Here is an 8,936-nt window from a genome sequence, read left to right as displayed (position 1 = left end):
AATATTTCCAAGTTGTTAAGCATGCTTGGTTTGGTTAACTGTCTGATCTTCTATTAGGAGTATGTTATATTTTGTAATGTGGTGCTCAGTTAACGTTTGGTTCATTTGTTGTGGTGTTTAGTTAACTGCTTGGTTCAATTCTGCAGTGCGATGTTCAATTGTTGTGGCTGCATTCTGTTATTGTATACCATGTGAGGAATAAATCGAATTTGGATGCACTTAATACATGAGAAACATATACAAGTGCTATATTTCCTAGTTCTTAATCATGCTTGGTTTGGATAAATGGGTTTTCCATGTGGCTTGAATTAATCTGATGGATCTGCAACGTGCTTATTTTTCATCAACATATTTTACTGATAGCATGCGAACCCTTACTTAACCTGGTGACTAACTACCTTATATGTGTGGGGAAATAATGGGAAGCACTGAGGTTTACAAGATGGTACTAACTATTATACCTTGCCTTTTTTTATTCCTTTGCCCCATTTCCAATATAGAGAAGATATTTATCCACATCCTTGTTTTCAGGCTTCACTAATGATTACCTCTCAAACCACCTCTAGGGTCAGAAGGCGAGGAAAGTTTTCATCCAACACCCACGGTTCAATATTGAAGTGTTCCTGAAGAGGTCGAAGGATGGACAGTCAATCATCCACAGGCACTAACCTAAAGTTGCAAAGACCTTCAACATGAATGAAGGCTCAATATTCGCCTTCCGCTTCAGCAGTTTTCCAAATGAGATGCATCTCTCTATATACCGTCTATGATGCTAATTTCGAAAGGTTCTAGATGTTGCATGTGAAACTTGCTGTTGGTGCAGTTGTGTAATGGGGTAGCTGAGTGCTGAAGCTATATCATGTTGTACTCTGATGTATTTCACCTATGAAATCTTGCTTCCTTAATATGGAAATGGAATATATTATGTGCTTAATATGAATGTCAATTAGATTAGTAAATGAATTATTAATAATAGGGCAATTAGCCCGCTAATTGGCCAATTAGCTTGCTAATTGGGTTTTCCTATTGCAAACGGTTATTGAGAAAACACCATGGGTGATGACCTTAGGCAACGCACACAGTTTCTAGGAATAAACAGTGTTGGATCAATGAACAATCACACACGACATTCTGTTGAAAACTGTTTGCGTTACGCCACCGTGCGCAAACATTTTCCTTGGAGTGACGGTGTGGGATGTATATACGAACAAAAACGTTTAGCGGTGACTGGCTGTGTGGGATGTACTTGCGACCGGAAACAATTTCGCTGTATAATTGTATTTTTTTAGCTCTACTGTATGTATTTCCGTATTTGAGCGCTCGCCGGTCGCACACGACCTCATTTTGCCAAGCGTGTGTGCCAGGAGGGCATATCCCCGACGGTTTCTGGGTCGTGTGGGAAGGACCCCCCTATCGCCCACACTCACTAGGCGACGGTTCCAAATGCCGTCACGAAAAGGGGTTAAAAACCATTTGTATAGGACCGACGCGTACCAGTGTAAGGTTGTCACGTTATAACAGTACCATAATCACATTAGGTTGATCTCAAACTAATGTACTCCATCTTACTTTAGGCAGAACTAATGTAGAACTATAGACTTTATTCTTGCAAAGTACTCCCTCCATACTAAATCAGCGACACTTGATATGGGTAGTAAACTATGTTAACAAAAGATGTGAAAAACACGGATGCAACCAGTAAATAAATAAATGGATAAATAATCACAATTGGCACATGATATACATGTGTTAACAATGTATAGTTGCATCAGAGGAAAATACCCTCCACATTATAACTACAAACCAACAAAGGAGTATATTTAAGAGAAATAATTATTGTTAAAATGGCCATGCTCATACTGTGTCATGGGTTGAATACAAATTGAGAAGTCTTCCGCAAGCTCCATGTCTCAAGTTTTGAAAATGTGCAATTCTTTTTTTCTTTGGCAAGCAAAGAAATCGATGTCGTGCTACTCCATCCACCACAGCAACCCATTTAGAATACACAACGGACAACATCATGCCTTTCTCAACCTAGTTTGCCAGAAAATGGAGCGGATAAGATAAAGTTAGTAGCTGTAAGCCTGTAAGTTAAAAAAACAAACTGAACTATGTTCAATTGTGATGGACTTCATACGAGGCAAAGCACAGGCATACGCTAATATCTCAGAGCACTTGGATAAGCTAGTGTAGTCCACCATGGCATATTATCCTGTTATCCTGTTTATACACCCTCATATTCTTATCTTGAACCACTTGTAAGTTGGCAGAGATTGAAATTCACATATACACAGAATACGGTGGTTGTAGGTAAACATCATCATATCTATGCAATATTGCTTTTAAAGACCACTGCTCTGCGTCCTCTTTTTCTTATGTTTATCACAAGTTTTTAATTCCCTCTCTTGGTTTCTCATGGCATCTTACATTGACTTACGAAAGGAGCGTCGTGGGGTGTGGTTGCACGAAAGGAGACTCGTAGAAGCCCATCAGGTCCAATTTCACACCAGGCGTCCAAAATAGTCACCAGAGCAGCGGCCCAACAAGGAAACACTCGGTTTTAGCAAACACAATGATTCCAGGCGGGATTAAGAGTAAATCTGACGGCCGAAAACGCCCAAAACTGATGATCCAAAGGCTGAAAGTGCTAATAGCCTGAGAGGGTTGGAAAGGTGCTCAGTTTTAATGTATCTAAATATTCTTCTAGTATGTCTTACAATAGTTCGTGCAAAAATGTGTACTACATTATATCAGGTAAAATCATTTGTAAAATGAGCAAAGAGTGTCTAGTTCCATTGTAAAAGGTGGCTACTATTTTAATGGCCAAAAAACATGAGATTACAATGTAATGAAGCCAAAAAATAAAGAACTTAATGTAGCACACATCTTACATGAAAATATGAAATGAAAATGCAAAAAGTTACATAAATCAAGTAGCCAAGATGTGCAAGAAGCAATGAAATATTTTGGAGGTGAAGCCGAAATGAAATGGAAGTGAAAAGGCACCTCTCGACGGATCAGAACATAGATTATCTTCCATACATGCTAACTACTTACATGGATGATTCATAAGCATCGAAAATTTAAAGAAAGAAAAGCATACATGTAATATCCGCATATTCATGTAGTGCAGCTTCTTAAGAGCCTTCTTTCTAGGGTCGGAAGCTTCTGAAAAGCCTACGATTATCTAAATTTCCCATAAGTAGCAGACTTGAAATTTGCTTCAAAAATTCACAATTAAGAGTCTATAGTACAGCTCGAGCAACAAACCAGTGGTTCAGTATAGCGTCATGCAATAAGAGTACCCTTGCTGAAGATACAGTCAAACAAAAAGTAGTTTTCTTGAATCAATTGTCCAGTTTAGAGTTAACATATGTACTGCAATAACCAAGCATCAACTACAGCAGCTGAAGGTTTGTGAACAGATAACTTATAACTACACATGAGGAAGCAAATCTGCATGAACTCCCAGTGGGCACCGTCAAATTTTAAAGATTAAGTGATCATCTCCCAGCGAATACGTATAGAAAGAACACATCAGCTCCACCATAACTCAGTGCTCTGAATCTGTTTCAACCCTCCGGACTTGGTATTTAATTAACTAAGTACCACTTAAATTTATTCTTTGCCTACCATGAAGATTTGTACCTACTTGTAAACCTTCGTTGGCCTAACATGTAGAGAAACAAAAGAAAAAAATTGGGAGAAACTTAATAAACATCAATACCAGGGCAACTTGTTAACCAACTGAGAGAGACAAAGAGAGATATGAGGTTGTGAGATTCGATTCAAATTTCTTGAAGTCTCTAATATACTGACCACCTTCTGTTGACATCTAGTACAAAGGATCTATAAAAAAAGAAGTCAGATGTAGAATAAATTAGAAGTTGCACTTGAAGGAACCTATCTTTACAGCCATTCCAGACCCTCGAAGTGACGCACACCCTGAGCCCCTCCCAACCGAGAGGTCCCCAATTGAAACTGGTCAGATATCTGTACGTACCTCCGGCTGGTTGCTCGACATGGTGGATCTGGCGACGACACGCCCGAGAACTCCAGATATGGCTTGAAAACTCGGACACATGCTTCAGGGATGTAGTGCGCCACTGATGTGGGGATGGAGCTCATCGCCGACTCAAGAAAAAGATGCTCCCTGCTTCACCTTTAGGGAATACCAGAGAAAGAGGATAGCAGCGAGTAGGCGTAGACAGAGACGCCGCTCCCACGGGGCGGTTGAGGGGCTGCGAGATGAAGACATGGCGGCGGCACACCTAGGGTTGGCGAGGATAGGTCGTGTGCGAGAGTCAGAGAGACGAAAGGAGGGTCGTGGGTTGTGGTTGCACGGAAGGAGACTCGTAGAAGCCCATCAGACCCAATTTCACACCAGGCGTCCAAAATAGCCGCTGGAGCAGCAGCCCAGCAAGGAAACATTCGGTTTTAGTGAACACAATGATTCCAGGCGGGATTAAGAGTAAATCCGACGGCCGAAAACGCCCAAAACTAATGATTCAAAGGCTGAAAGTGCTAATAGCCTGAGAAGGCTGGAAAGGTGCTCAGTTTCAATGTATCTAAATTACTCTACATTCATGTCAATCCATTAGGACTATTTTGGTTCAAAGAAAAAACTGAAGGAAAAAACATAGCAATAGGAAATTTTTCCTATGGCACTCTACTATTCAATTATTCATGCATTTTGTTGAAAGGAATGGAGCAAAACATCCACCAGGACCTACTTTTCAAAATCCTATGCATGAAAACAAGACCAGGTGCATTAGTGCCAGAATAACATTCTAACTGTGCACGCTTTCATATAGTTTCACTTTTAATTTGGCCATGTTTCTTTGCATTCCTATGCTCTTCCAATTCCTGTGAACCAAACACCCAAGTTGACAGAAATCATGTGTTTACAAATGCTTTGTTTCCCACGTGCATTCCTATCCTATTTCAGTGTTTTTCCTATCCCTGCGTTTTTAGAATCCTGCAAGCCAAAGGAGCCCTTACAGAATTACTTCAGTTACAGGTAGGTGCTGAAGAAAACTTTGTGTGGTTTGTCCTGCTTCTGTCGCGACGTCGTCCACTTCACCTGAGCTGCTCCATCGACAGAAGCATCCACCGAACTAGACATCACAACTCCTGACCATCTTTCGCTGCCTCAGATCTCCTTCCCTACCGCCGACACCCACCGCAATGGCATCACCATCATCGACTCAGCAGATGAACTTGAGGAGTACACGAGTCCACAAGAGAGGTCGCACTCTTTTGTTTCTGCTTATATTATGCATTGCTTAATATTACCTGCTACTTTATTATCCTGTTCACCTCTTAGACTCCAAGTCAGGTCCAAATTAATGTTCAAACTTGAGTTTTAAAATTAGTTGTGGGGCACATATCGAGGCAGCAATGAATAGTATCGTTGTCTATTATCTGGTTCACCTAGAGTATGCCTATGTTGTTCATCTTGGGTGAGAAACAAATAGTAAAGCAATCATCATCTGTCTTTTTTACTAAATTAAAGCTATCATCAGCCTGCTATCATTATTTTTGGATCCATCCACTGGTTGTTACCATCACTCTAGATTTATGCATGCTCTCCTTACATAATCTCGCTATATTTTTTTCGTATGCATGTCAGATATTGTACACAGTCATGCTGAACATGTAGAGAAAAAGAGAAGAGTTTTGCGTGGCAATACAATGTCATGCAGACATCGCTCCATGGTGGGTACAATGGCAAACCCTCCCCCCCTTCCAAATTGTAATCCAGAGGAAGATATCTGTTTTGAGGCGGATTCAGACGTAGCTGACCACTCTTATTTACCCTCCAAGGTGTTTGCTCTAACTTAGCATGCTGATGTTAGTCATATCATGCATATGTTTCCTTGCAGTGCCTACTTTCGACATCATATGTGTCATCCACTCAGTTTAGACAGGTTTTGTAATGCCACCTGTTTAGTTTCTGTATCATATATGGGAATTATGCAGTCTCATCTCTTTCAGCCAGCCATAATATATGTGAAATATGCAATGCCATCCTGTTTAACCAGGCATCATATATTTGAATGATATCTTGCCCATCCTTTTCTTCATTACATTTCCATTTGTCGACAATGTTTGTACATTAAACTACTCTTCTTGTGAATCAGCCATTTGAGTGGGTGATGGAAAAATCTAGAGTGAAAACAAGGTCTTCAGAGCAGACACTGCTACTTGTCGAAGCAGATCGCTTGCTAGGTCCCGATAGCTCCTCGGAGATGGATTCAGAGACAGATGACCAGTCCTATTCTCCCACCGAGGTGTATGCTCCAACTTGGCATGGTTATACTGCTCATATCATGCATATGGTGTCTTGCATTGCATAGTTTAGACATCATATACACAATATTCAACACCATGTTCTTAGTTCAGACATCATATATGTGAATGCCCTCTGCTTAGCATATAAATCACATATGTGAATTAAATCATGTGATCCTGATTACTTAGATAGCATGTATGTGAATTATATCATGCGAACTTGTTTACTAAAGGCATCATATAATTATCTCATGCCATACTGTTTAGTTAGTCATCATATCTTTGAATTATGTCATGCTATGCTATCCAGTTTAGATAGACATCATATATGTGAAATTATGTCATGATATCCCTTTTAGTTAAACAATATACATGTCAACTATTTCATGCCCTCTTTTTTCCACACTATCTATTGCATCTGTCTCTCATACAATGTCTGTACATTCAACTATGTTTCCTATTTATCAGCCATTTGAATTGGAGCGGGTGATGGCAGTATCTAGCGGAGTAAAAACACGATCTTCAAATAAAATAGTGCTACCTTTTGGTGGAGATAGCACCCCGGTTGTACATGCACGAGAACCAGCCCTACCACACATAACCCATACTCTCGCACATTACCCCTACTGCGATGGACAGAGAACCAGCTTCACCCAATCTAACTCCAACCCCAGCAGATAGTAACCCAGTTCCTGTTGATACAGTACCATCTCCACCACAGAGCTCCCAAACAAGAGCAGTTTGTTAGGCAGCTCCAGTGCCCAAAGAGCCAGTACTACCACAGCGAACCCCAACTCCACCAGTTAGTACACCTATTCCTGTGGAGGAAGCACAACCAGCCATTCGTAGTTTAGCATCTATCGCATTTGATGTTGTTAAATCCTATGTGTGTATCTTCCCATCATGGAAATATTATACTGATGATGAAGGAAAATGCCAGTTGCAGGTGTTTTCCCAGGAGTTATGTTTAAGTAATGTTATTCATGGCAATGACTTTGCTTTGTCCCATACATTCTACCTTCATGATGGTTATAATACAGCAAATTTTCCCATTTTTCTCTATAGAAAAGGACCGATTTGAAAACTCAGGATGAGGTAACCTGTGCTAATACCTCTGCTATCTTCAAGAATGCTTGGTGGCAGTATCGGAATTACCTGAAGAAAATGTACTTCACTGGCAAAGAAACTCATCAAATTCCCTTACGTTCTCCTGAACACATTTACTAGACGATGACTGGGAACGCCTTGTTCTGTACTGGTCCTGAACAAAGAATGTGGTAAGGTCTATAAGCTCATTTTTTATTTTTAAGTACTATATGCTTGCATCTTACTGTACTCTGTTCATGTAGAACAAGTGCTTAAACCTGAAGAACAGTTGTTCTCATTTAAGATTCCATTGCTATCGTGCATACTGCTTTGCTCTTGTATCACTGTATTTACTCATACAAACTTATTTTTAAATTGAAGGATTCAATCGAAACTCCAATGGCACAATAGGTATGTTTACGCATGTTTCTTTAACAGGTTTGCTCTTATAAATAACTCTGTTGATTTCAATTTCAATTGTGTATACAGTTGACTTCTCATATCATGCACACTACTAGCATCACAACAGAGCCAATAGTGTTGTTGTACATGTAGACCCGTGGTGCCCATCTGAAATCTTGTTGTGCCGTGTAGTTTCCAACGCTTTGTATTCTTTCAGTGCTGCTTTATCTTGAACTGATATGATTTGAACCGTGTCTCTATTTTGATTTGGTAAGACAATGCAGTGACCATAGGACATAGATATATGTTTGTATGATGCTTTTATAATGTACTACTTGGCAATAGAAGACTTGGTAGTTTAATCATGTCCACCTTACTAATGAACGGGTTCACCGAAATGAGTTTCATATACTAGTACATGCTAAACCTGTTATGTGTCTGCTTGTTTCTTCTTTTAGAATGCTGACAGAATATTGGGGAAGAGTGCCTTATTAAGCAATGGTAAAGGAAGTAATGCAGATAAGGTTCAGGATAGTGAGACATCCTTGTTGCTCTCCAACAAAGCTGATAAAACAACTAAGGAAAACTATCTTGAAGACAGTGAGACAACCCCAAAGTCCTGTCTTCGTTTAGTGTTCGAGTTACTAGCCACTACCGCTGGCACAAGCTATTCAAACTCATTGTCTGAATCAGTTCGGTTTCTTGATTCTCAACTACAAGCTGAAAGACATCGATCAGCTATGCTGCGACAAGAAGCGGAAGGACTGCGGAAGTCCCTGGAGCATTCAGATGCATACTTTCTGGTGCAATAGCAAGCGTTGGAGGATTTTAGCGCCAAATAGGACAAAGCTAATAAGCTTGCTAAGCTTATTGCCAGCATGGTGGATACCCAGGATAACGTTTCTTGAACTCTTCTGAAGTTGTTTTAGTTATGGACTTGTTTTGCTGCCGCATTTATTTGTACTGGTGGCCAATTTAGACGGCCAGTGTATGTAATATGCTGCTTTGTTCCCTATATTTGCACTGGTGGCGAACTTTGATGCCCAGTGGATGTAATATGTGTAATAGCCGTAATAGCCTAGCGTTAGTTGCTTTCTTATTTATTTCCTTATTGTCTTGTTTAGTTATTTTCTTGTAGTCACTGCAGTTCTTTT

General features: G+C 40.1%; 1 long non-coding RNA gene across 1 annotated transcript; it reads right to left on the bottom strand.

The window, feature by feature from the left end:
- Positions 1-1,698: 1,698 nt before the first annotated feature.
- LOC123099910 (uncharacterized) lies at positions 1,699-4,339 on the bottom strand. Its single transcript, XR_006448298.1, has 3 exons — positions 4,004-4,339; positions 2,428-3,849; positions 1,699-2,034 (listed from the first exon to the last, which is right to left on the bottom strand). It is a non-coding gene; the product is annotated as an uncharacterized lncRNA (long non-coding RNA).
- Between the last annotated feature and the right edge of the window lie 4,597 nt (positions 4,340-8,936).

This window comes from Triticum aestivum, chromosome 4D (assembly GCF_018294505.1).
Source record: "Triticum aestivum cultivar Chinese Spring chromosome 4D, IWGSC CS RefSeq v2.1, whole genome shotgun sequence".
Taxonomy (NCBI): domain Eukaryota; kingdom Viridiplantae; phylum Streptophyta; class Magnoliopsida; order Poales; family Poaceae; genus Triticum; species Triticum aestivum.
This window is presented reverse-complemented; position numbering and strand designations above follow the sequence as displayed.